The sequence below is a fragment of the Lagenorhynchus albirostris genome, chromosome 6 (genome assembly GCF_949774975.1).
Source record: "Lagenorhynchus albirostris chromosome 6, mLagAlb1.1, whole genome shotgun sequence".
NCBI classification, from domain to species: Eukaryota; Metazoa; Chordata; class Mammalia; order Artiodactyla; family Delphinidae; genus Lagenorhynchus; species Lagenorhynchus albirostris.
In genome coordinates, this window is record NC_083100.1 from 58,245,665 (window position 1) to 58,268,170 (window position 22,506).

The following is a 22,506-nucleotide window of genomic DNA, read 5'->3' on the forward strand; positions in this document are numbered from 1 at the left end:
AGACTAAATGCTCCAATCAAAAGACATATGGTGGGCTTCCCTGGTGGCACAGTGGTTGAGAGTCCACCTGCCGATGCAGGGGACACGAGTTCGTGCCCCGGTCCGGGCAGATCCCACATGCCACAGAGCAGCTAGGCCCGTGAGCCATGGCCACTGAGCCTGTGCATCCAGAGCCTGTGCTCCGCAATGGGAGAGGCCACAACAGTGTGAGGCCTGCGTACCGCAAAAAAAAAAAAAAAAAGACATATGGTGGCTGACTAGATTAAAAAAAAAAGACCCTTCAACATGTTGCCTACAAGAGACTTACTTCAGGGTTAAAGACACACATAGACTGAAAGTGAGGGGATGGAAAAAGATATTTCACATGAATGGAAATGACAAGAAAGCAGGGGTAGCAATACTCATGTCAGACAAAATGGACTTTAAAACAAAGGCTATAACAAAAGACAAAGAAGAGCATTATATAATGATAAAGGGATCAATACAAGAAGAGGACATTACACTTCTTAACATATATGCACCCAATATAGGAGCACCTAAAGCAAATATTAACAGACATAAAGGGAGAAACTGACAATAATACAATAATAGTAGGGGACTTTAACACTCCACTTAGATCAATGGACAGGTCATCCAGACAGAACATCAATAAGGCAACAGCACTTAAATGACACAACAGACCAGTTGGCAGGGAGATCAGCTTGGTGCTTTGTGACCACCTAGAGGGGTGGGATAGGGAGGGTGGGAGGGAGGGAGACGCAAGAGGGAAGAGATATGGGGATATATGTATATGTGTGACTGTATCACTTTGTTATAAAGCAGAAACTAACACACCACTGTAAAGCAATTACACTCCAATAAAGATGTTAAAAAAAAATGGAGGGGTACTTAAGCAAAATAAAAACCATTCAACAAAAAAAAAAAAAAAAAAAAAAAAAATAGACCAGTTGGATTGAATAGATTTATCTACAAGACATTTCATCCCCAAACAGCAGAATACACAATCTTTTCAACTGCACATGCAATGTTCTCCAAGATAGACCACATACTATCCTGAAGAACATACTGGGATACTAGGGCACGAAACAAGCCTCAACAAATTTAAGAGGATAGAAATTATATCAAGCATTTTTTCTGACTATAATGGTATGAAACTAGAAATCAACTACATAAAGAAAAATGGAAAAAGAACAAACATGTGGGGACTAAACTACATGCTACTAAAAAAACAATGGGTCAGTGAAATCAAAGAGGAAATCAGAAAATACCCCAAGACAAATGAAAATGGAAACACAGCTTTCCAAAATCTATGGGATGTAGCAAAAGCAGTTCTAAGAGGAAAGTTTATAGCAATACAGGCCGTCCTAAATAAACAAGAAAAATCTCAAATAATCAACCTAAACTACCACCTAAAAGAATTAGAAAAATAAAAAACAAAGCCCAAAGTCAGCAAAAGGAAGGAAATAATAAAGATCAGAGAGGAAATAAATAAACAGAGATAGAAAACAACAGAAAATATCAGTGAAACCAAGAGCTGGGTTTTTGAAAAGATAAACAGAATTGAAAAACCTTTAGCCAGGCTCACCAGGAAGAAAAGAGGACTCAAACAGAATAAGAAGAGAAATTACAACCGATACTACAGAGATATAAAAAATCATAACAGAATACTACAAACAGTTACATGCCAACAAATGGGACAACCTAGAAGAAATGGACAAATTTCTAGAAACATATGGCTTGCCAAGACTGAATCAAGAGGAAACAGACAATTTGAAAATACTGATCACTAGAAGTGAAATTGAATTTTTAATTCAAAAACTCCCAGCAAACAAAATTCCAGGATGGGACAGCATCACAGATAATTCCACCAAAATATAAAGAAGAACTAATACATATCCTTCTCAAACTATTCCAAAAAAATTGAAGAGTATGGAACACACCCAAATTCATTCCATGAGACCACTATTACCCTGATACCAAAACCAAACACACTACAAAAAAAGAAAATTACTGGCTAATATCTTTGATGAATATAGATGCAAAAATCCTCAACTAAATGTTAGCAAACTGAATCAAACAATACATAAAAAGGATCATACACCATGATCAAGTTAGATTTATTCCAGGGTCAATATTCCCAAATCAATCAACATGATATACCACAATAACAAAAGGAAGGATAAAAATCACATGATCATCTCAATAGACAAGAAAAAGCATTTGATAAAACCCAACATCCATTCATGAGAAAAACTCTCATCAAAGTGGGTATAACAGGAGCATATCTCAAAATAATAAAGGCTATTTATAACAAAGCCACAACCAACATCATACATAATGATGAAAACTAAACTTCCCACTAAACTCAGGAACAAGACAAGGATGCCCACTCTCACCACTTCTTTTTAACATAGAATTGGAAGTCCTAGCCACAACAATAAGACATGAAAAAGAAATAAAAGGTATCCAAATTGGAAGGGAAAAAAGTAAAGCTGTCACTATTTGCAGATGACATGATAATCTGTATAGAAAACCCTAAAGCTTCCACCCAAAAACCATTAGAACTAATAAATGAATTCAGCAAGGTCACAGGATACAAGATTAATGTATAAAAATCTGTTACATTTCTATACACTAATAACAAAATATCAGAAAGTTAAAAAAAAATCTCATTTAAAATCTCACCAAAGAGAATAAAATATCTAGGAATAAACTTAACCAAGGAGGTGAAAGACCTATACTCTGAAAAGTTTTGATGAAGGAAATTGAAGATGATATAAAGAGGAAAGATATCCCATGCTCTTGGATTGGAAGAATACTGTTAAAATGGCCATTCTGCCCAAAGCAATCTACAGATTTAATGGAATCCCTATCAAAATACCCATGACATTTTTCACAGAAGTAGAACAAATAATCCTAAAATTCGTATGAAACCACAAAAGACCCTGAAAATAATCTTGAGGAAAAAGAACAAAGCTGGAGGCATAACCCTCCCAGATTTCAGACTATACCACATAGCTACAGTAATCAAAAAAGTATGGTACTGGCACAAAAACAGACCCGTGAATCAATGGAACAGTATAAAGCCCAGAAATAAACCCATGCACCTATAGTCAATTAATCTACAACAAAGAAGGCAAGAATATACAGTGGAGGAAAGACAACCTCTTCAGCAAGTGGTGCTGGGAAAACTGGACAGCCACCAATGAGATTAGAGTATCCCCTCACACCAAATAAAACAATAAACTCAAAATGGTTTAAAAACCTAAATGTAAGAATGAAAACCAAAAAAATCCTAGAAGAGAACAGAGGCAGAACACTCTTTGCCATATAAATTATAGCAAAAACAAATGAGACCTAATTAAATTTAAAAGCTTTTGCACAGCAAAGGACACAACAAAAAAACAACCTATGGAATGGGAGAAAATATTTGCAAATGATGTGACTGACAAGGGATTAATATCCAAAATATGTAAACAGAGAATACAATTCAATATCAGAAAAACAAACACCCAATCAAAAAACAGAAAGATCTGAATATTTTTCCAAAAAAGACATACAGATGGCTAACCGGCACAAGAAAAGATGTTCAACACCACTAATTACTAGAGAAATGCAAATCAAAACCACAATGAGGTATCACCTCACACCTGTCAGAATGGCTATCATCAAAAAGTCTACAAACAACAAATGTTGGAGAGTATGTGGAGAAAAGGGAACCCTTGTACACTGTTGGTAGGAATGTAAATTGGTGCAGCCACTATGGAAAACAGTATTAAGGTTCCTCAAAAAACTAAAAATGGAGGCAGAGTCAAGATGGCAGTGTGGGAAGACACAGAGTTAGCGTCTCCCCACAACTAGGGTGCCTGCCGGCCGCTGGTGAGGGACTCTGATGCCCAAGGAGGTGGGAGGAACCCCAAAGTGAACAAGTAGGATGTAGGGGGACTGAGGGGGGAGGAAAAGTGGAGGCCAGACAGGATTGGCGTCCCTGAGGCTGGGGAGATTAGAAGAGGCAGGTGGAAGGAACTCTCCGGGAAGAGTGGGAGAGAAGCGAAGGCAATTGCCCCACCCATTCGGGCCCGGGGAGCCTGCGGAGTTCCCAGGTCGATCCCCGGCCCTCCAAGGCCCCCTCCAGGCCGTGTGGGTACTTGAGGGCATAGGATGGAGGTCAGGGTGATCAGGAGCGGCAGGCAGGAAGAGCCATCCTGAGGAACAGGAGAGGAGGGAGGGAAACTGCCCTGCCCACTTGGGCACAGGGAGCCTGCTGAGATCCCAGGCCAGTCCCCTGCCCTCCAAGCCCTCCCCCTCCCCCCTGGCTGCACTGGTCCTGGGGGCATAGGAGGGAGGCCTGAGAGATCAGCAGAGGGAGCCGGCAGGGGCCCTCCCAGACCAGAGGAGCAGGAGAGGAGGGCGTATGCCCTGCCCACTCAAGCCCAGGAAGCCTACTGGGCCCCAAGTGAGGTCCCCTGCTCTCTGAGACCAGGGCTGGGGGTCACGCCTGGGCACCTTCTGTTCCTTGAGCTTCAGCCCAAACCCCCACAGTCCCCAGGGCCTTTTGCAGCCATGTGGGTCCTGAGCATTGGCCCTGCCCACAGCCCAAAACTCGACCTTGCTTAGGCCCCGCCCTCCACAGCCAAGGCCTTTTCCCCTTTTTTTTTTCTTTTCTTTTCCCTCCTCCTCTTTTTTCCTATTGTGGTACTGATGTACCTTCCAGTTGTTGATTCGTCTATACTTTTATTTTTACATTCTTTCTAACATATCTGATAGTTTCCTAGTCTAATTTTATTTTTTACTTTGATATTGTTTCTTTTTTTGCCACCCCACGCAGCTTGCAGGATCTTGGTTATCGAGCCCACTTTTGGGCCAAAGCTCCGGCAGTGGGAGCTCCGAGTCCAAACCACTGGACTAACAGAGAACCTCAGACCCAAGGGAATACTCATCAGAGTGAGGTCTCCTGGAGTTTGGAGCTCCTCATCTCAGCACCAAGACCCAGCTCTACCCAATAGCCTACAAACTCCAGTGTTGGAAGCCTCAGGCTAAACAACCAGTAAGACAGGAACACAATCCCACTCATTAAAAAAAAAAAATTAGACGGCAAAAAAATGTCACAGATTAAGGAGCAGGTAAAAACCTCCAAGACCAAATAAATGAAGAGGAAATAGGCAATCTACCTGAAAAAGGATTCAGAGTAATGATAGTAAAGATGATCCAGAATCTAGGAAATAGAATGGAAGAGCGGATTGAGAAAATACAAGAAATGTTTAACAAAGATGTAGAAGAAATAAAGAACAAACAAACACAGGTGAACAACACAATAACTGAAATGAAAAATACACTAGAAGGATTCAATAACAGAAAAACTGAGGCAGAAGAACAAATAACTGAGCTGGAACACAAAATGATGGAAATAACTGCTGAGGAGCAGAATAAAGAAAAAAGAATGAAATGAATTGAAGATAGTCTCAGAGACTTCTGGGACAACACTAATTGCACCAACATTCGAATTATAGGGGTCCCAGAAGAAGAAGAGAAAAAGAAACAGTCTGAGAAAATATTTGAAGAGATTGTAGTTGAAAACTTCCCTGACACGGGAAAGGAAATAGTCACCCAAGTCCAGGAAGCACAGAGAGTCTCATACAGGATAAACCTAGGAAAAACACACCAACACACATATTAATCAAACTAACAAAAATTAAATTCAAAGAAAAAATATTAAAAGCAGCAAGGGAAAAACAAAAAATAACACACAAAGGAATTCCCATAAGGTTATCAGCTGAGTTTCCAGCGGAAACTCTGCAGGCCAGAAGGGAGTGGCAGGATATACTTAAACTGATGAAAGAGAAAAACCTACAACCAAGATTACCCAGCAAGGATCTCATTCAGATTCAATGGAGAAGTCAAGCTTTTCAGACAAACAAAAGCTAAGAGAATTCAGCACCACCAAACCAGCTCTACAACAATGCTAAAGAAACTTCTCTAAGTGGGAAACACAAGAGAAGAAAAAGACCCACAAAAACAAACCCCCCAAAACTAAGAAAATGGTAATAGGAACATACATATCGATAATAACCTGAATGTAAATGGATTAAATGTCCCACCAAAAGACACAGGCTCACCGAATGGATACAAAAACAAGACCCTTATACATGCTGTCTACAAGAGACCCACTTCAGACCTAGGGACACATACAGACTGAAAGTGAAGGGATGGAAAAAGATATTCCATGCAAATGGAAATCAAAAGAAAGCTGGAGGCTTTCCCTGGTGGCACAGTGGTTGAGAATCTGCCTGCCAATGCAGGGGACACGGGTTCGAGCCCTGGTCTGGGAAGATCCCACATGCCGCAGAGCAGCTGGGCCCGTGAGCCACAACTACTGAGCCTGCACACCTGGAGCCTGTGCTTTGCAACAAGAGAGGCCACGATAGTGAGAGGCCTGTGCACCGCAATGAAGAGTGACCCCCGCTTGCCACAACTAGAGAAAGCCCTCGCACAGAAACGAAGACCCAACACAGCCATAAATAAATAAATATTTAAAAAAAAGAAAGCTGGAGTAGCAATACTCATATCAGATAAAATAGACTTTAAAATAAAGCCTGTTACAAGAGATAAGGAGGGACACTACATAATGATCAAAGGATCAGTCCAAGAATAAGATGTAACATTAATAAATGTTCATGCACCCAACATAGAAGCACCTCAATACGTAAGGCAAATGCTAACAACCAAGAAAGGAGAAATCAACAATAACACAATAATAGTAGGGGACTTTAACACCCCACCTACACCAACAGACAGATCATCCAAACAGAAAATAAATAAGGAAACACAAGCTTTAAATGACACAATAGACCAGATAGATCTAATTGATATTTATAGAACATTCCACTCAAAAGTGGCAGAATACACTCTCTTCTCAAGTGCACATGGAACATTCTCCAAGATAGATCACATCTTGGGTCACAAGTCAAGCCTCAGAAAATTTAAGAAAACTGAAATCGTATCAAGCATCTTCTCTGACCACAACGCTATGAGACTGGAAATCAATTACATGAAAAAAACTGTAAAAAACACAAATACATGGAGGCTAAACAGTGTGCTACTAAATAACCAAGAGATCACTGAAGAAATCAAAGAGGAAATTAAAAAATACACAGAAACAAATGATGATGAAAACACGACAACCCAAAACCTATGGGACATAGCAAAAGCAGTTCTAAGAGGGAAGTTTATAGCAATTCAATCTCACCTCAAGAAACAAGAAAAATCTCAAATAAACAATCTTACCCTACACTTAAAACAACTAGAGAAAGAAGAACAAAGAAAACCCAAAGTCAGTAGAAGGAAACAAATCATAAAGATCAGAAATAAACAAAACAGAAAAGAAGACTACAAAAGCAAAGATCAATAAAACTAAAAGCTGGTTCTTTGAGAAGATAAACAAAATTGATAAACCCTTAGCCAGACTCATCAAGAAAAAAAGGGAGAGGACTCAAATCAATAAAATTAGAAATGAAAAAGGAGAAATCACAAATGACACTGCAGAAATACAAAGGATTTTAAGAGACTACTACGCACAACTATATGCCAATAAAATGGACAACCACAAAGAAATGGACAAACTCTTGGAAAGGTACAATTTTCCAAGATTGAACCAGGAAGAATTAGAAAATATAAGCAGACCTATCACAAGTAATGAAATTGAAAGTGTCATTAAAAATCTTCCAACAAACAAAAGTCCAGGACCAGATGGCTTCACAGGCGAATTCTATCAAACATTTAGAGAAGAGATAACACCAATCTTTCTCAAACTCTTCCAAAAAATTGCAGAGGAAGGAACACTGCCAAATTCATTCTACGAAGCTACCATCACCCTGATACCAAAACCAGAAAAAGATATCCTAAAAAAAGAAAAGTATAGACCAATATCACTGATGTATATAGATGCAAAAATCCTCAACAAAATACTAGCAAACAAATTCCAACAGCACATTAAAAGGATCATACACCATGATCAAGTGGGATGTATCCCAGGGATGCAAGGATTCTTCAATACACGCAAATCGATCAATGTGACAGACCATATTAACAAACTGAAGAATAAAAACCGTATGATCATCTCAATAGATGCAGAAAAATCTTTTGACAAAATTCAACACCCATTTACGATAAAAACTCTCCAGAAAACGGGCATAGGGGGAACCTACCTCAACATAATAAAGGCCATGTATGACAAACCCACAGCAAGCATCACACTCAATGGTGAAAAACTGAAAGCATTTCCACTAAGATCAGGAAAAAGATTATTACCACTCTTATTCAACATAATTTTGGAAGTCCAGGCCACAGCAATGAGAGAACAAAAAGAAATAAAAGGAATACAAATTGGAAAAGGAGTAAAACTGTTTGCAGATGACATGATACTATACATAGAAAATCCTAAGGATGCCACCAGAAAACTACTAGAACTAAATGAATTTGGCTAAGGTTGCAGATATAAAATTAATGCACAGAAATCTCTGGCATTCCTATACACCAACAATGAAAAATCAGAAAGAGAAAGTAAGGAAACACTCGCATTTACCACTACAACAAAAAGAATAAAATACCTAGGAATAAACCTGCCTAAGGAGGGAAAAGACTTGTACTCAGAAAACTATAAAACACTGGTGAAAGAAATCAAAGATGACATAAACAGATGGAGAAATATACCATGTTCTTGGATTGGAAGAATCAATACTGTGAAAATGACTATACTACCCAAAGCAATCTACAGATTCAATGCAATCCTTATCAAATTACCAATGGCATTCTTCACAGAATTAGAAAAAAAAATCTTACAATTCATATGGAAACACAAAAGACCCCGAATAGCCAAAGCAATCTTGAGAAAGAAAAACGGAGCTGGAGGAATCAGGCTCGCCTACTTCAAACTATACCACAAAGCTACAGTAATCAAGAAAGTATGGTACTGGCACAAAAACAGAATATAGATCAATGGTACAGGATAGAATGCCCAGAGATAAACCCACACACATGTGGGCACCTAATTTATGACAAAGGAGGCAAGAACATACAATGGAGAAAGACAGCCTCTTCGATAAGTGGTGCTGGGAAAACTGGACAGTTCCATGTAAAAGAATGAAATGAGAACACTACCGAACACCATACACAAAAATAAACTCCAAACGGAATAAAGACTTAAATGTAAGATCAGACACTATAAAACTCTTAGAGGAAAACATAGGATAAACACTCTTTGACATAAACCACAGCAAGACCTTTTTTGACCCACCTCCTAGAGTAACAGAAATATAAACAAAAATAAACAAATGGGACTTAATTAAACTTGAAAGCTTTTGCACAGCAAAGGAAACCAAAGACAAGACAAAAAGACAACCCTCAGAATGGGAGAAAATATTTGCAAATGAAACAACAAACAAAAGGTTAATCTCTAAAATACACAAAAAGCTCATGGAGCTCAATATCAAAAAAAACAAACAATCCAGTTAAAACATGGGCAGAAGACCTAAATAGACATCTCTTCAAGAAGACATACAGATGGCCAAGAGGCACAAGAAAATTTGCTCAGTAACACTAATTATTAGAGAAATACAAATCAAAACTGCGATGACCCCACGCCAGTCAGAATGGCCATTATCAAAAAATCTAGAAACAATAAATGCTGGAAAGGGTGTGGTGAAAAGGGAACCCTCCTGCACTGTTGGTGGGAATGTAAATTGATATAACCACTATGGAGAACAGTATGAAGGTTCCTTAAAAAACTAAAAATAGAACTACCATATGACCCAGCAATCCCACTACTGGGCATATATCCTGAGAAAACCATAATTCAAAAAGAGACATGTACCACAATGCTCATTGTAGCTCTATTTACAATAGCCAGGACATGGAAGCAACCTAAATGTCCATTGACAGATGAATGGATAAATAAGATGTGGCACATATATACAATGGAATATTACTCAGCCATAAAAAGAAACAAAATTTAGGGCTTTCCTGGTGGTGCAGTGGTTGAGAGTCCACCTGCCGATGCAGGGGACACGGATTCGTGCCCCGGTCCAGGAAGATCCCACATGCCACAGAGCGGCTGGGCCTGTGAGCCATGGCCGCTGAGCCTGCGCGTCCGGAGCCTGTGCTCCGCAACGGGAGAGGCCACAACAGTGAAAGGCCCGCATACTGCAAAAAAAAAAAAAAAGAAACAAAATTGAGTTATTTGTAGTGAGGTGGATGTACCTACAGTCTGTCATATAGTGTGAAGTAAGAAAGAAAAAACAAATATCGTATGCTAACACATATACATGGAATCTAAAATAAAAAATGGTCTGATGAACCTAGCTGCAGGGTAGGAATAAAGAGGCAGACACAGAGAATGGACTTGAGGACATGGGGTAGGAGGGCGAAGCTGAGGTGAAGTGAGAGTAGCATCGACATATATACACTACTGAATGTAAAATAGTTGGCTGGTGGGAAGCAGCAGCATGGCACAGGGAGATGGGTTCAGTGCTTTGTGATGACCTAGAGGGGTGCGATAGGGAGGATGGGAGGGAGGCTCAAGAGGGAGGGGATATGGGGACATGTGTATGCATATGGTTGATTTGCTTTGTTGGGCAACAGAAAGTAACACAGTATTGTGAAGCAATTATACTCCAATAAAGACCTATTGAAAAAATTTTAAAAACTAAAAATGGAACTACCATATGATCCAGCAATTTACCCAGAAAAAAACAAAAATGCTAATTCAAAAAGATATATGCACCCTAATGTTCATAACAATACTATTTACAATTTACCCAGAAAAAAACATTTACCCAGAAAAAAACAAAATGGGCTGGGCATTTACCCAGAAAAAAACAAAAATGCTAATTCAAAAAGATATATGCACCCTAATGTTCATAACAATACTATTTACAATAGCCAAGACATAGAAGCAACCCAAGAGCCCATCAACAGATGACTGGATTGAGAAGATGTGCTACACACACACACACACACACACACACACACACACACACACACTGGAATACTACTCAGCCATAAAAAAGAATGAAATTTTGCCATTTGTGGAAATGTGGATGGACCTAGAGAATACTGTGCTTAGTGAAATAAGTCAGAGAAAGACAAATACTGTCTGATATCATTTACATGTGGTAAAACCTAATACAAATGAATATATATGCAAAACAGAAACAGACTCACAGATATAGAAAACAAACTTGTGGTTACCAAAGGGGAGAGGTAAGGGGAGAAGGACAAATTAGGGGTATGGGTTAACAGACACAAACTACTATGTATAAAATAGGTAATAAGAATTTACTCTATAACACAGGGATTTATAGCCATTATCTTGTAATAACCTATAATGGACTATAATCTGCAAAAATACTGGATCACTATGCTGTACACCTGAAACTAATAAAATATTGTAAATCAACTATACTTTAATTTTTTAAAGTTACTAAAATAATAAATACATACATACATTAAAGACAGTAGGCTCAACTGAAAAAATATAGCTTCATGGAAAACTCACTACATTGCCCTTATTTTCCTCATCGGGATATAAACTGGCTCCAGTCCTGGACCAGCATTTACTACCCAGGGCACATCACCTCTTGTAAGTGACCTAGTTTCTTTCAGTTCTTTGGTTCTTTACAGCTTGAGGGGTAATCATAATCTCTACCTTGAGGTTTTGAAAGGGATGTTATATACTTGTACTTTTCAGCTCATCTTATCAGATAACTGTTACCTTTTATGGTGATCTTAGGGGAGCCACTAAAATTCAGAGATCATTTCATTAAACACAGGTATCTGAAAGTCCCCATCTCAGAATCAAACATCAATGTGAATAGTTAATTTGCTCCTGTGTACCTCCCTTCCTTTGTACTGCCCATTATTTGTGGGGCAGTTATTCCATTTACATTATAAATTTTTAGTATCGAATTTATTTTTTACTCTCCTTGAAGTTGGAAAAGTCATGTAGTTCTTTTAAATTCCAAATAATAGAATTTGCTTCCCCATAATGGCCAGAAGTGAATGTTGTGTACTTTGCCCCAGTCATATAACCTTGCACTCATTCACAGGAAAAAAGGTTAGAAAAATAGACAGTCACACTCTAAAAAATTGAAACAAGTGGCTCTGCAATTTCAAGGAAATTTTAACATACATTATATCATTTTTACCCTGCAGAAGCCCTATGAAGGAGGAAGAAACTGATCTCTCATGTAACAAATGCAGGGCTGAGACATCAGGAGATAAAGTGACTCTAAGGTCTCATAGCTAGCTGGTGGGTGAAAGAAGGCCAAGACTAAACCCCTCTCTGTTTCAATCACACTCTTTCAATTACATTTATACTCCTTATTGTCTTCATTCATTTAACAAATATTACTGAGTATCTTCTCAATAAGAAGGCAGGGGGTGAGTCGAGCTGAAGATACAAATGTCAGTATACCACATAATTCCTGTGTTTCAGGGAGCTTACAGTCTTTTGGGGGTGGAGGCAAGTGTACAAATAAGTTTAGAACTAGGCAGAATATACATGCTGTTCAAAAGCTTTATTTATTGAACCACTGGGATGCAAAGAAGGTGCAACTCATGTGCAATCGGTTCAGCCTTACTGCCTCACACTCATGTGTTTCTCTGCTTTTTCTGAGTGAGATTTGCAGTGTTTCTCACAATGAAAGATAAGGATCACCTGCACCAGAATCACCTGGAGTGGTTATTACATACAGATTCCTGGGCTCCACCTCAGACCTACCAAAATAAATATGTCTTGGAACCCAGGAATTTTTTTAAAATATGGAATGCTTCAGAGATTGGTTCAAGATGGCAGAGTAGAAGGACGTGCACTCATTCCCTCTTGCGAGAGCACCAGAATCACAACTAACTGCTGAACAATCATCAACAGGAAGACACTGGAACTCACCAAAAAAGATACCCCACATCCAAAGACAAAGGAGAAGCCACAATGAGATGGTAGGAGGGGTGCAATCACAATAAAATCAAATCTCGTAACTGCCGGGTGGGTGACTCACAAACTGGAGAACAATTATACCACAGAAGTACACCCACTGGAGTGAAGGTTCTGAGCCCCATATCAGACTTCCCAAGCTGAGGGTCTGGCAACAGGAGGAGGAATTCCCAGAGAATGAGACTTTGAAGGCTAGTGGGATTTGATTGCACGACTCTGATAGGACTGGGGGATACAGGGACTCCACTCTTGGAGGGCACACACAAAGTAGTGTGTGCATCAGGACCCAGGGGAAGGAGCAGTGATCCCACAGGAGACTGAACCAGACCTACCTGCTAGTGTTGGAGGGTCTCCTGCAGAGGCAGGGGGTGGCTGTGGCTCACTGCGGGGCAAGGACACTGGCGTGAGCACTCCCGGAATCTGCCATTAGCCCCACCAAAGAGCCAGGTAGGCTCCAGTGCTGGGTCACTTCAGGCCAAACAACCAACAGGGAGGGAACCCAGCCCCACCCCATCAGCAGACAAGCTGATTAAGCTTCTACTGAGCTCTGCCCACCTGAGCAACACCCAGCTCTACCCATCACCAGTCCCTCCCATCAGGAAGCTTGCACAAGTAACTCACCCATCAGACAGTAGAAAGCAGAAGCAACAAGAATTACAATTCTGCAGCCTGCGGAATTAAAACCACAATCACAGAAAGATAGACAAAATGAAAAGGCAGAGGACTATGTACCAGAAGAAGGAACAAGATAAAACCCCAGAAAAACAATTAAATGAAGTGGAGATAGGCAACCTTCCAGAAAAAGAATTCAGAATAATGACAGCAAAGATGACCCAGGACCTCGGAAAAAGAATGGAGGCAAAGACTAAGAAGATGCAAGAAATGTTTAACAAAGACCTAGAAGAATTAAAGAACAAACACCTAGAAGAATTAAAGAACAAACAAACAGAGAGGAACTATTGTTCATCTCATAACTGAAATGAAAAATACACTAGAAGGAATCAATAGCAGAATAACTGAGGTAGAAGAACAGATAAGTGACCTGGAAGACAGGATGGTGGAATTCACTGCCACAGAACAGAGTAAAGAAAAAAGAATGAAAAGAAATGAAAACAGCCTAAGAGACCTCTGGGACAATATTAAAGGCACCTCTAAACACATTCACATTATAGAGGTCTCAGAAGGAGAAGAGAGAGAGAAAGGACCCGAGAAAATATGTGAAGAAATTATAGTCAAAAATTTCCCTAACATGGGAAAGGAAAGAGCCACCCAAGTCCAGGAAGCACAGAGAGTCCCATGCAGGATAAACCCAAGGAGAAACATGCCGAGACACAAAGTAAGCAAATTGACAAAAATTAAAGACAAAGAAAAATTATTGAAAGCAACAGGGGAAAATGACAAATAACATACAAGGGAACTCCCATAAGGTTAACAGCTATTTCTCAACAGAAACTCTACAAGCCAGAAGGGAGTGGCACAATATATTTAAAGTGATCAAAGGGAAACACGTACAACCAAGATTACTCTACCCGGCAAGGATCTCATTTAGATTCGACAGAGAAATCAAAAGCTTTACAGACAAGCAAAAGCTAAGAGAATTCACCACCACCAAACCAGCTCTACAACAAATGCTAAGGAACTTAAGTGGGAAACACAAGAGAAAAAAAGGACCAATGAAAACAAACCCATAACAATTAAGACAATGGTAATAGGAACATACATATTGATAATCACCTTAAATGTGAATGGATTAAATGCTCCAACCAAAAGACACAGGCTCACTGAATGGATACAAAAACAAGACCCATATATAGGCTGTCTACAAGAGACCCACTTCAGACCTAGGGACACATACAGACTGAAAGAGAGGGGATGGAAAAAGATATTCCATGAAAATGGAAATCAAAAGAAAGCTGGAGTAGCAATACTCATATCAGATAAAATAGACTTTAAAATAAAGAATGTTACAAGAGACAAGGGAGGACACTACATAATGGTCAAGGGATCAACCCAAGAAGAAGATATAACAATTATAAATATATATGCACCCAACATAGGAGCACCTCAATCCATAAGGCAAATGCCAACAGCTATAAAAGAGGAAATCAGCAGTCACACAATAATGGTGTGGGGCTTTAACATGTCACATACACCAATGGACAGATCATCCAGACAGAAAATTAACAAGGAAACACAAGCTTTAAATGACACAATACACCAGAGAGATTTAATGGATATTTATAGGACATTCCATACAAAAACAGCAGATTACACTTTCTTCTCAAGTGCACACGGAACATTCTCCAGGACAGATCACATCTTTGGCCACAAATCAAGCCTCAGTGAATTTGAGAAAACTGAAAACATATCAAGCACCTTTTCTGACCCCAACACTATGAGACTAAAAATGAATTACAGGGAAAAAAACGTAAAAGACACAAACACATGGAGGCTAAACAATACGTTACTAAATAACCAAGAGATCACTGAAGAAATCAAAGAGGAAATCAAAAAATACCTAGACACAAATGACAGAAAAAACACGACAATCCAAAACTATGGGATGCACCAAAAGCAGTTCTAAGAGGGAAGTTTATAGCAATACAATCCTACCTCAAGAAACAAGAAAAATCTCAAATAAACAATCTAACCTTACACCTAAAGGAACGAGAGAATGAAGAACAAAAAAACTCAAAGTTAGTAGAAGGAAAGAAATATAAAGATCAGAGCAGAAATAAATGAAATAGAAAGAAAGAAAACAATAGCAAAGATCAATAAAACTAAAAGCTGGGTCTTTGAGAAGATAAATAAAATTGATAAACTTTTAGCCAGACTCACCAAGAAAAAGAGGGAGAGGACTCAAATCAATAAAATTAGAAATGAAAAAGGAGAAGTTACAACAGACACCGCAGAAATACGAAGGATCATAAGAGACTACTAAAAGCAACACTCTGCTAATAAAATGGACAACTGGGAAGAAATGGACAAATTCTTGGAAAGGTAGAACCTTTCAAGACTGAACAGGAAAATTAGAAAATATGAAGAGACCAATCACAAGAAATGAAATTGAAACCACGATGAAAAATCCTCCAACAAACAAAAGTCCAGGACCAGATGGCTTCACAGGTGAATTCTATCAAACATTTAGAGAAGAGCTAACACCCATCCTTCTCAAACTCTTCCCAAAAACTGCAGAGCAAGGAACACTCCCAAACTCATTCTACGAGGCCACCATCACCCTGATACCAAAACCAGAGAGAGATACTACAAAAAAAGAAAATTACAGACCAATATCACTGATGTATATAGATGCAAAAATCCTCAAAATAATATTAGCAAACAGAATCCAACAGCACATTAAAAGGATCATACACCATGGTCAAGTGGGATGTATCCCAGGGATGCAACGATTCTTCAATATACGCAAATTAATCAATGGGGAAAACCATATTAACAAATTGAAGAATAAAAACCATATGATCATCTCAATAGATGCAGAAAAAGCTTTTGACAAAATTCAATGCCCATTTATGATAAAAACTTTCCAGAAAGTTGGCATAGAGGGAACCTACCTCAACGTAATGAAGGCCATATATGACAAACCCACAGCAAACATCATTCTCAATGGTGAAAAACTGAAAGTATTTCCTCTAAGATCGGGAACAAGACAAGGATGTCCACTCTCGCCACTATTATTCAACATAGTTTTGGAAGTCCTAGCCACAGCAATCAGAGAAGAAAAAGAAATAAAAGGAAGACAAACTGGAAAAGGAGAAGTAGAACTGTCACTGTGTGCAGATGACATCATACTATACATAGAGAATCCTAAAGATGTCACCAGAAAACTACTAGAGCTCATCAATGAAACTGGTAAAGTTGCATGATATAAAATTAATGCACGGAAATCTCTTGCATTCCTATACACTAACAACAAAAGATCAGAAAGAGGAATTAAGGAAACAATCCCATTTACCACTGCAACAAAAAGAATATAATACCTAGGAATAAACCTACCTAAGGAGGTAAAGACCTGTATTCAGAAAACTATAAGACACTGGTGAAAGAAATCAAAGATGACACAAACAGGTGGAGAGATATACCATGTTCTTGGATTGGAAGAATCAATATTGTGAAAATAACTATACTACCCAAAGCAATCTACAGATTCAATGCAATCCCTATCAAATTACCAGTGGCATTTTTTTTTACAGAACTAGAACAAAAAATCTTAAATTTGTATGGAGCCACAAAAGACCCAGAATAGCCAAAGCAATTTTGAGGGAAAAAAAGGGAGCTGGAGGAATCAGACTTCCTAACTTCAGACTATACTACAAAGCTACAGTAATCAAGACAATATTGTACTGCCACAAAAACAGAAATATGTATCAATGGAACAGGATAGAAAGCCCAGAGACAAACCCACGCACCTATGCTCAACTAATCTATGACAAAGGAGGCAAGGATATATAATGGAGAAAAGACAGTCTCTTCAATAAGTGGTGCTGGGAAAACTGGACAGCTCCATGTAAAAGAATGAAATTAGAACACTGCCTAACAGCATACACAAAAATAAACTCAAAATGGATTCAAGATCTAAATGTAAGACTGGACACTATAAAACTCTTAGAGGAAAACACAGGAAGAACACTTTTCAACATAAACCACAGCAAGATCTTTTTTTGACCCACCTCCTAGAGTAATGGAAATAAAAACTAAAATAAACAAATGGGACCTAATGAAACTTAAAACCTTTTGCACAGCAAAGGAAACTATAAGCAAGATGAAAAGACAAGCTTCAGAATGGGAGAAAACATTTGCAAACAAATCAACGGACAAAGGATTAATCTCCAAAATATATAAACAGCTCATGCAGCTCTATATTAAAAAAACAAACAACCAAATCAAAAAATGGGCAGAAGACCTAAATAGACATCTCTCCAAAGAAGACATACTGATGGCAAAGAGACACATGAAAAGCTGCTCAACATCACTAATTATTAGAGAAATGCAAATCAAAACTACAACGAGGTATCATCTCACACCAGTTAAAATGGGCATCATCAGAAAATCTACAAATAAATGCCGGAGAGTGTGGGGAGAAAAGGGAACCCTCTTGCACTGTTGGTGGGAATGTAAATTGATACAGCCACTATGGAGAACAGTATGGAGGTTCCTTAAAAAACTAAAAACAGAACTACCATATGACCCAGCAATCCCACTACTGGGCATATACCCAGAGAAAACCATGATTCAAAAAGACACATGCACCCCAATGTTCATTGCAGCACTATTTACAATTACCAGGACATGGAAGCAACCTAAATGCCCATCAACAGATGAATGGATAAAGAAGATATGGTACATATATATACAGTGGAATATTACTCAGCCATAAAAAAGAATGAAATTGGGTCATTTGTAGAGACGTGAATGGAACTAGAGACTGTCATACAGAGTGAAGTAAGTCAAAAGAGAAAAACAAATATCATATATTAACGCATATATGTGGAATCTAGAAAAATGGTGCAGATGAACTGGTTTGCAAGGCAGATACAGAGACACAGATGTAGAGAAGAAATGTATGGACACCAAGGTGGGAAAGTGAGGGGGGGTGGGATGAACTGGGAGATTGGGATTGACATATATACACCAATATGTATAAAATAGATAATAAGAACCTACTGTATAAAAAAAACTAAATAAAATAAAATTCAAAAAATAATATGGAACGCTTCATGAGTTTTCATGTTATCCTTGCACAGGGACCGTGCTAATTTTCTCTGTATCGCTTGAATTTCAGTATATGTGTTGCCAAAGCAACCATGACCATGGGAATTTGTATTTTTAACAAGCTTCAAGGTCATTCTGATACACATTCAGGATTTAGAATCACTGTTTACCCTTGCATTTGGGTCTTTAAAAGAATATATTCATATATATATAAGAATATATTTTTATATAGAGAATGTATAAAGTAATATGAAGATTAAATCATAAGATGGCAATTCACTTTTTGTCATACTCTTCTACTCCATTTAACATTGCCCCACGCATGCTGATTCATTAAAATGCTACTTCTCTCTAAAATATTTTCATTAAAATATTCTCTCTCAATCTCCCTCTTTCCCTCCCTCACTCCCTTCTTCCCCTCCCTCCCCCTTTTTAATCTATTACCAAATTCTGTGATACATTTCCTTTACACCGAGAGCTATTTTAACCTCTCAAAGAAAAACTGTGTCACTGACAGCACTGCACAGTCCTGGTTAGTGAGCATCAGCATTTGTACTAAGTATGTTCTACCATGTTTTCTTGAATTAAGTGTGCTTGCAATGTGTGACAACTCCCTATACCATTTTCTGGTGAGTTACGGTAAATAATTTTCACTCACAGTGCTATCAAAAGATAGAGTGCATTTCTTATGGTACTGCCATAAGAAATATAAAGGGCATCATGTTGGATGTTAAAATTTTTTAAAGAACTCAAGATGACTTTAGGGAAATGGTTGTAACAAAGGGAAAGGATCAGCAGAGGTTCAGGGTGGTGGAAATCTTGTCATTAGAAAGGATATCATAACATCCCTCTACCAGGGAGGATAAACTAACAATTACGAGTGGAATGGGAAGAAACTATGGCTTGCGACATCTGGGGATTTAAAGAGAAGAAAAAAATCCACTTAAGAGGAACCTCTGCACTCAGGAATTTGACCAAAAGAGCCTGTTCACTTAAGCTGCCCTGGAACACACACTACTGCAGTTAACAGGGAACACCTACAGTGTTGCTGGGACTGCCGCGTCCACACCTGGCGATGTTTCACTGCAGCCAATGGGAATAGCTACAAGATGCTACAGCAGTGGTTCTCAAACCTCAGAGGATCACCTGGAGGGCTTGTTAAGACAGAGTCCTGCGCTCCACGGCCAAAGATTCTGACTCAGCAAGTCTGCGGTGGGGACCTGAGAATTTACATCTTTAACAGGCTTCTAGGTGATGCCTGATGCTACGGGTTCTCAGAGCACACTTCGACTGGCACTGACCACTATTTGTAATAATGCAACAGTTTTTTCTTTGCATTAAACTAATATGTATTCATCAAACCTAAACACTGTGTCCATTATTTGCATCATGGGTGAAGAAACTTAGGCAAGAAGAAAACTCGTTGGACGGGCACTATTGTACCTGAAACATAATTATGTCTTACAACTACCTAATCCTCTCCCTTTGACTATCAATCATATCTATTAATCTTTTGTTGGTGTGCCTTGTCTACATATCATGAGGGGTGGGGTGGAATCCAAATGTTAATAAGTGTTAAGTTATGGAGTTTTAAAAATCAAATCAAAATAGCAAAAATCATGAAAAAAATAATTCATGAAAGCTGACAAGCCTTCACCCTTATCATCTCAAGGTTAAATAATGATCAGAATTCTTTCAGCTGAAGTATTTACGTTGCATCTTGATGTCTGACTATCATAAATATACAACTGAGCTATTAGGCTCTATTTTTCATTGCAGATGAAACTGATGCATCTTTGTGTGGTGTAGTCTGACATAGTAAAATTGTTACTCTCTAGGTAGGATATTCATAAAAATGTAATTATTGTAATCAGAACAGTCTTGAAGCTCATGAGAGGGGATTGCCAGATTCATGATTGGCAGTTTTCAATCACTTCACACATAATAAAGAAACTTCTTAAAGAAGCCCTAGGAATCACTAATGTCTTACGGGGGAAACTATTCTGAGCAAACAACAAAGGGTGTTGGGGGATGGTGGTGAGAACTCAAGTTGGCCTCCTCTGCTTGGCTTTGGGCAGGACTGGATGGAGTCCTTTAACATATTTCCTTAAGTTTACTCACCAACAGGTTTAACTAGCGTGCTATTTGCTGGGAGAGTGCTTTGAAAAGAAAGAGATCATGGAAAGACCATGATCTATCTTTTTATGGCTCTCCTCTTTGGCTTGTCACGTATTTTATCTTGATGTCTCAGTAAGAACTTCTTATTTGACATCCTGAAATGTGTCAAATGGGAAATAATTAGCTAAAAGTTTTTAGGGTTTCCTTGAGGAGTAACTGATAACAACTACTTGATGGTATATATATAGCCATGAAATGAAGATCTTTTACATAAAACTTTAAAGTATTTCGGGAAGAAAAATGACTTTCAAGGAGACTCAGATTCTTTCTTGGTTTTGCCAAAGATGAGCTATATATGATCTTGGGTAAGTCGCTCCATCTCTCCAGACCTAAGTTTTTTCACTTATAAAATGAAGAGTTTGGCTTAAAAATCTCTCTGGTCCTTTCCCACGTATTACAATGAAGCTGTGAGACCTTGAAAGGAAGTGGGAGAGGACTTTCCTGGTGGCACAGTGGTTAAGAATCCTCCTGCCAATGCAGGGGACACGGGTTCGAGCCCTGGTCCGGGAAGATCCCACATGCCGCAGAACAACTAAGCCCGTGAGCCACAACTACTGAGCCTGCACTCTAGAGCAACAACTACTGAGCCCATGTGCCACAACTACTGAAGCCCTCGCGCCTAGAGCCCATGCTCCACAACAAGAGAAGCCACCGCAATGAGAGTAGCCCCCGCTTGCCGCAACTAGAGAAAACCCGCACGCAGCAACGAAGACCCAACACAGCCAAAAATAAATAAAATTTATTTTTTTAAAAAAAGGAAGAGGGAAAACATCTCTGTTGCTCAGCAGGCAGCGCTGGTGATATGGGAGGAAGGTTAACACCACAGGCTCCCATGGTATTCATGAATGTGGCCCTTGCTCTGCTGACTCAGACATAAACGCTTACTGTGTACTTCTGTATACTAAGACACCTGGATGTGAAAGATTTAACCCTGTGATTTAACTTGTGAACATGAAGGAGAAGCTACACTGTTCACCAATACTGCTAAATACTTGATGTTTTTTACTCAACAAACATTTACTGAGCACCCACCATTCTTTGTACAGAAACGTGAGATTGGGCTTAGGGTGCAGTGGGTACAGAGTTTCCTCTCAGAGCACCACAGTTACATATGAGGGACAGACCTACAGGAAGCCCATAATCAGGATGGGTTGAAAGTAGAGTGAAGGCCCTGTGATGGTCCACACCCTTGGTCCTGTGCTTCCAGAGACAAAAGATATTTCCATTAGGAGAATGACAGTAGTGCTTCTCTTTTCCCTTTCCTTTCTTTTTTTTTTTTTTTAAAGACATGACTATCAGTCAGGATTCAATGTGTTTACAGCTTGACTACTTCATAGAAAAACGTGTCTATAAAACACCTGGTAGTTGTGAAAAGGGGTAAGGCCCACGCACGGAACAAAATAAATATATTTATTCAGTTGTCCCAAGCCATTACCAATCTCCTTACACCCAAGGATTGTCTGTCCCCTCCTAAATTTCACTTCTAATATTCTGGCTACATAGGTAAAAAAAATTTTTTTTTTCAGAAAATCAAAGTCCTACCCCCATAACTATCCTTAAGTACAAACACTCTTTATGGCATTTCAGACCAGCTTTGATACTCTGAACCA

At 38.9% G+C, this 22,506-nt stretch overlaps 1 non-coding gene across 1 annotated transcript; it reads right to left on the bottom strand.

Annotated features, from left to right (window-relative positions):
• Positions 1–18,705: 18,705 nt before the first annotated feature.
• LOC132522559 (U6 spliceosomal RNA) lies at positions 18,706–18,809 on the bottom strand. Its single transcript, XR_009541295.1, has one exon. It is a non-coding gene; the product is annotated as a U6 spliceosomal RNA (small nuclear RNA).
• Between the last annotated feature and the right edge of the window lie 3,697 nt (positions 18,810–22,506).